Consider the following 6568-nt stretch of genomic DNA (forward strand, 5'->3'; position numbering starts at 1 on the left):
TTCTTACAAAAAATAAACATACTCTTATTATGTAATCCCTCAATCTCTTTACTTGATAATTTACCCCAATGAGTTGAAAATTTATCTCCACCCAAAAAGCTGTACATGGATGTTTATAATAGCTTTATTCAGAATTGCCAAAACTTAGAAGCAACCAAGATGTCCTTCAGTGGGTGAATAGATAAACTGTGATACATTCAGACAATGGAGCATTATTCTGTACTAAAAGGAAATGAGCTATGAAACCATGAAAAGATGTGGAACTATGAAACCAGCTTCATTCCATAACCAATGAAATGTTATTTAGTGCTAAAAAGAAATGAGTTATAAAACCTTAAATGTACATCACTAAGTGAAAGATACTAATCCAAAAAGTCTGATACTATATAATTCCAACTGTATGATATTCTGGAAAACGCAAAATTCTGGAGACAGGAAGCGGGGCAGTGGTTGCCATGGGTTAGAGTAGAGGGAGGGATAAAGAAGTGAAGCACAGAGGATTTTTAGGGCAATGAAACTACTCTGCATGACACTATAATGGTGGATTTGTTATACATTTGTGAAAATGCATAGGATGTACAACACCAAGAGTTAAACAATGCAGAGTATGGACTTTGGGTGATAATTATGTGTCAGTGCATAATTATGTGTCAGGCTCATTGATTATAACCAGTGTACCACTCTGGTATAGGGTGTTGACAGGCAGGGAAGACCGTGTGTACGTGGAGCCAGAGAGCATATGTGACATCTCTGTACTTTCTGCTCTGTTTTGCTGTGAACCTAAAATTGCTCTAAAAAATGTTTTTTTGAAAAAGTTAGAAGGATGCCAGTCCTGCTCTCTTTGTTTGATCTCAGCAGCTTAGCCGAGAAAGCATATAATTTTTCAATAGTATCCATGATGGTGACTGTAGAGATTTTAATGGAAAGATTTATTTTATTCGTGTAAGTGTAACTAACTGTCAGGTAATGCAACTAAAGGATATTTTCCCCCCAAGGTCAAACAAGAATGTGGTTTCTTTTTCTCTTAGAGAAAAGAAAACTTCTGCTCATAGTTCAAGTGCTTTTAAAGATTTTCCTCTTCTGAGTGGCCATGCAGTCATCTCCCCCATGTTTCCATTTCCTGACAAAACCCTTTAAAAGATGTGGCGATTCAGAGATCTGGTTCTAATAATGGTCTTGCCTCTGTAACTAAAGGACTTCCCTGGTGGTTCAGCGATAAAGAATCCACCTGCCAATGTAGGAGATGTGGGTTTGATCTCTAGGTCAAGAAGATCCCCTGAAGGAAGAAACTGCAACACACTCCAGTATGCTTGCCTGAGAAGTCCCATGGATGGAGAAGCCTGGTGGGCTACAGTCCATTGGTTTACAAAGAGTTGGACATGACTAAAGTGCCTGAGCAGGCATGCTAAAAAATGTCTTCAGGGTAACCTGAGGAGTCTTTGTTATCAGCACCTGTCTGTGTAGAAGGTGATGACTGATAATGACCTGAAGAGGTCCCTTTTTCAGGAAAATAGCAGAATAAGCTGTACAATGAAGTGTGGCAAGAATTTTATCTGTGCAGAGTTTCTTTTTAGCCAAAAGTTGTGTTTGGCAATCCTTCTTCTTTTTTTCTTGTCTTAGAAAAGTCATTTTGAAAACATTCAGTCATCAGAATTCCTAAAACAGACTAAAAAAAACAGAAAGAATTTTTCTTTGATGGCACCAGCAAGCACATAGTGAATAAAACAAGGAGATGCCTATTATAAAGAGATGTCCTGCAGATACAAGGGAACTGAGAGGTTGCCAGTTCTTCAATGATGTGCTTCAAAATACCCCTGAGTAAGAATCATACTCTCCTGTTTCTTTGCACATCTCATAGCTTTTTTTTTTTTTCTTGTTGGTTAAATACTGCTTTTAAAATAACATGTTGTGAAAACTCTGATAATCAGACCATCCCCTCCCTCCCCTCCCCCTAACCAGGGTTTGTTGTTGTTGCTGTTTGGGATTGTGGATGTCACTGTAGTTGCTGTTTGTTTTTTTAGTGACTTCCCTGGACTAGTTATAGAGTCTATATTCTTTGCTATGTACAGCCACTGAAGTTTTTGCTCAGTTAGCCTGGTGAACAGCTAATGATTGGAGGTACATGTCCTTAAATTTCTTGAACCAGTAAGTCTCCCAGCCAGTAAGTTCCCAGTAAGAGCCCCAAGGGGTTCTCTGTGCATTTTGGGACTTGCTTTTAGTGTTCTCACAGGGAGTTCATAACCCTACCTTAGCCTTCATTATCTTCTCATGCAGAATCTCGAGGCTAGTCAGAGGTGGAAAAATTAGGACCTTCTCAGGTCTTCCCGGACATACTCAGAGCCCAGTACATGCAGGTGGCTTTCTAGATTCCAAGGAGTATGTTGAGCTTTTCAAAGCCCCCCAAAACTTTTTATTCACCAGATTTTTCTTTTAAAATGTTTTGTTCAGCCCCTTATTTGCCCAACTCCTATTGCTATCATAGGCACCTGGCATGTTAATTGCCATGGATTTTTCTGAGGTTTTGTTGTTTGGTTTTATTCTTTTCTACCAATGAGGATTTGTGATTTTTTAAACTCTAAGTATAATTGACTTACAATATTGTATTAGTTTCAGGTATATAAGAGTGATTTGATATTTTTATGCATCATAAAATGATCAGAAGTCTAGTTATCATCTGTCATTATACAAAACAGTGTAATGTTGTTATTGGCTATATTCCCCATGCTGTATATTAGCTCCCTGTAACTTATTTATTTTATAAGTAGAAGTTTGTACCTCTTAATCTCCACTACCTGTATCACTCCTCTTCCCATCCCTCTCCCTTCTGGCAATCACTTGTTTGTTCTCTGTATCTATGACTACTTCTCTGTGTTATGCTTGTTCATTTGTTTTGTTTTTGAGACTCCACATATAAGTGAAATCATACAGTATTTGTCTTTGTCTGATTTATTTCGCTTAGCATAATACCCTAGATCCATCCATGTTGTCACAAATAGATGAGTAAAAAAAAGAATGAAATTCTTTTTTTTGGTGGAATAATATTCCATTGTATACATATACCACATCTTCTTCATCCATTTATCTATTGATGGACACTTAGGTTGCTTCCATATAATGGCTATTATTATTATTTTTTTTTTTTGGTGCGCTGTATGGTTTGCAAGATCTTAGTTCCCTAGCTAGGGACTGAACCTCAGCAGTGACAGCATGGAGTCCTAACCACTGGACCACAAGGGAATTCCCTTCATGACTATTGTTAATAATACTAGAATGAACAGTGGGCACATATATCTTTTCAAATTAGTGTTTTTAGTTTTTTTTTTTTTTTTTTTTGCAGGGAAGTAAATACCTGGAAGTGAAATTGCTGAGTATTATGGTAGTTCTATTTTCATTTCTTTGAGAAATCACTGTACTGTTTTCCATAGTGGCTGTACCAATTTACATTCCCATCAACAGTGAGCAAGGGTTCCCTTTCTCCACATCCTCACCAACACTTGATATTTGTGGGGTTTTTTTTTTTTTTTTTTTTGATAATAGCCCTGGTAGGCAGGGTCAGGTCCCAACATAGTTCACCATGGGCTCTTGAATTTTCTGGAGCTGGTGTCAACCTGCTGGTGGATAGGGCTAGGGCTGGATACCAGGGAGGCTGGCTGAGGGGCCCAAAGTGTCTGGAGCTGCTGTTGGTCTGCTGGTAGATTAGACCAGGGCCCAGGTTAGCCTCGGGCTGGTGCCCACCCACTGGTGGGTTGTGGAGAGTCCTGGGGCTAGTGTTGGCCCACTGGAGAGGAGCTGGATCCTGGGGCCTCTGGTGGGTGGGGCTGAGTCCCTGGGGCTCAGGAGGGTCCTATGGTAGCCCTCTTGATGGTGGGTGGGGCTGTGTTCCCATCCAGTTAGCTGCTTGGCTTGGGACATCTCAGGACTGGTGTCCACCGAGTAGTGGGAGGGTCGGAGTTCTGGTTCTAACAAGCTATAGGGAGGAGTCCAAAATGGGGCTTGCCAGCACAGTGTCCTCATGGTGGAATATGTACCCCAAAATGGCTAGTGCCAGTGTTTATGTCCCTGGGAGGGAGGGTTCTAGTTGTCTCCTGTCGCTCCAGGAGGTGCTCCAAGATTAGCAAGTGGGTCTGACCCAGACTCCTTTACATACAGCTTCTGTCCTGGGGCTCAGAGCATGTGAAATTTCGTGTGCATCCTTTTAAGAGTCGGATTGCTGTTCCCCTCTGCTCTCTGGCTCTCCCGGCTTTTAAAGCCAAATGTTCTGGGAGCTCATCTTCCCTCTGCGGGACCCCCGGATTGGGAAGCCTAGTTTGGTGCTTGGACCCCTTGTTCCTTGGGGAGAACCTCTGCAATTGTGATTTTCCTCCTCTTCTCAGGTCTCCTGTGTGTGTGGGTCTTGACTACGCTGCATCTCTGTCCTTCCTACCTGTCTCATTCTTCCTTCTCTATATCTTTAGTTGTGGAAAAGCTTTCCTTCTAGTCTAGTCAGCCAGTTGTAAATAGTTGACTCTGGAAATAACCGTAATTTTGGTGTGCCTCTTGGGGAGGTGAGCTCAGTGTCTCCCAACTCCACCATCTTGGCCACCCAAAGATGGTTTTGGACTGGTGTTGGGGTGGGGACAAGGCTATTCCACTGACAACGTGCTGGGTTAGGTCAAATAAAAACCAGTTCTATGAGTGGGGGTTTCTAGGGAGCTACCAGATAAGTTATAGAATGACAGTTCTTTGGGAACTGAGATTTCAGGGGAGTGTCAGATCTGTTCTGCCTCCCTCAGCCATTTATAGGTTGCTGCTGATAGCAAGATTGTTACATTTCAAGATTACTGTGGGGATGGGAATAGAGCAAGTTAAAATTGGAAATGATTTTCTTTTCCTACAGAGATTCAGTCATTTTTCTTGAGGAAACAAGAAAAAATTGTATTGTTACAAGCCTTTGCTTAATGTACAGAATAATGAAAAAGTTAATTTTGACTATTTTTGCCAGTACTTAACTGTTTTTATAAAGAAGTGAGTTTGGGAGGGCTTTTTTTTTTTTTCCCTTTTGGAAGTGCTTTTCCTGATTTTTTAAAAATTTATTTTTTAAAAGCAATTATATTGAAACCTGTCTAGGAGAGAAACAGAAAATTTACACTTCACTGTGCCTTTCCTCACCCTCAAGTCTGTTGTTCAATTTTAATCATAATAGCTATCTGAAAAGTCACATGATTTTCTGATCCTTAATCCAATCCCTTAACTCTTAAAAAAGAAAGGAGTTTGAAGTGTTAATATCTCCTTAGGTTTGATAGTTAAGGATTTTAATAATCTTTCCGTGACTTCAATTTGGACTTTAGAGAATTATTATGTATTATTTGTCCTAAAAAAATTTAAATGTAACTGCCTCTTCTTGATTTTACTAATATGTAACCATTGCACAGAGCAAGTTAGTAACTTATCACTTCGTTTGATGAATGGGTGTCTTATAGCCAAAGCTGAACAAGGAAGAAATCTTTTGAGTAATGAGTTCTTGTTCACTTCTTTTTAACCATCTGAGTTATTTTTTAATGAAAAAAGAAAAATTGAGTTGAAAGCTCATAGGAAAGGAGCAGTCAATGTTAGACCAAACACTGCTGCTGCTGCTGCTGCTAAGTCTCTTCAGTCGTGTCTGACTCTGGGCGAGCCCATAGACGGCAGCCCACCAGGCTCAGCCATCCCTGGGATTCTCCAGGCAAGAACACCGGAGTGGGTTGCCATTTCCTTCTCCAGTGCATGAAAGTGAAAGGTGAAAGTGAAGTTGCTCAGTCGTGTCCGACTCTTAGCGACCTCATGGACCACAGCCTACCAGGCTCCTCCGTCCATGGGATTTTCCAGGCAAGAGTACTGGAGTGGGGTGCCATTGCCTTCTCCAGACCAAACACTGGAGTACTGTAAATTCTTTTATGGCTCTTACTTACTATGTAAGCATTTTTCAGCTCTGAGTCTTCCTCTGAGTTTATTCCTCTTACTCTTTCTTTCCAGCCCCCTAGACTATAGAGATTGCCCTCAATCACATATCCATAGAGAGGAGTTTTATAGGGATGGTTCAGAGAGGGTGTGATCAGCTCATGGACATTCTTCTGATGGGTTGGAGGTGAGGTAAGTAGGAGTCAGCATCATCAACCTACAGTTTCCAGACAGCTTGGGGTCTATGTGCTTGTCAGCAGCTTACCATTGTTAATCCTTAAATTCTCCCACCTGGAGGGTGTTTCAGTATCAGCAAAACAGCTCAGAAATATTGTTTTGTGTACTGATGGGAAACCAGGACCTTGCCTGAAGGTTGCATTATTATTTCTCTTGACTGTTTACCCTTGGTCTCCCATACTCTTCCTTCCCTTCTTGAATCTCCTGTAATCAAAGAATTGGGGAACTCAGAATAGTTTTGTGCCCAGGAGCTCCCCAGTGTCTTGCTTAATATCAAGTTACATTTTTGACTTAATGTACCCTGATCATTTTTCCATATGAATACATAGAGATTTTACCTTTTAAAAAAACCCAAACAGCTGTTTAGTATTCCATACTATAAAAATATCCTTAAAAAAAAACCCAAACAAAAAAA

This window comes from Bubalus kerabau, chromosome 9, assembly GCF_029407905.1.
Source record: "Bubalus kerabau isolate K-KA32 ecotype Philippines breed swamp buffalo chromosome 9, PCC_UOA_SB_1v2, whole genome shotgun sequence".
Taxonomy (NCBI): domain Eukaryota; kingdom Metazoa; phylum Chordata; class Mammalia; order Artiodactyla; family Bovidae; genus Bubalus; species Bubalus kerabau.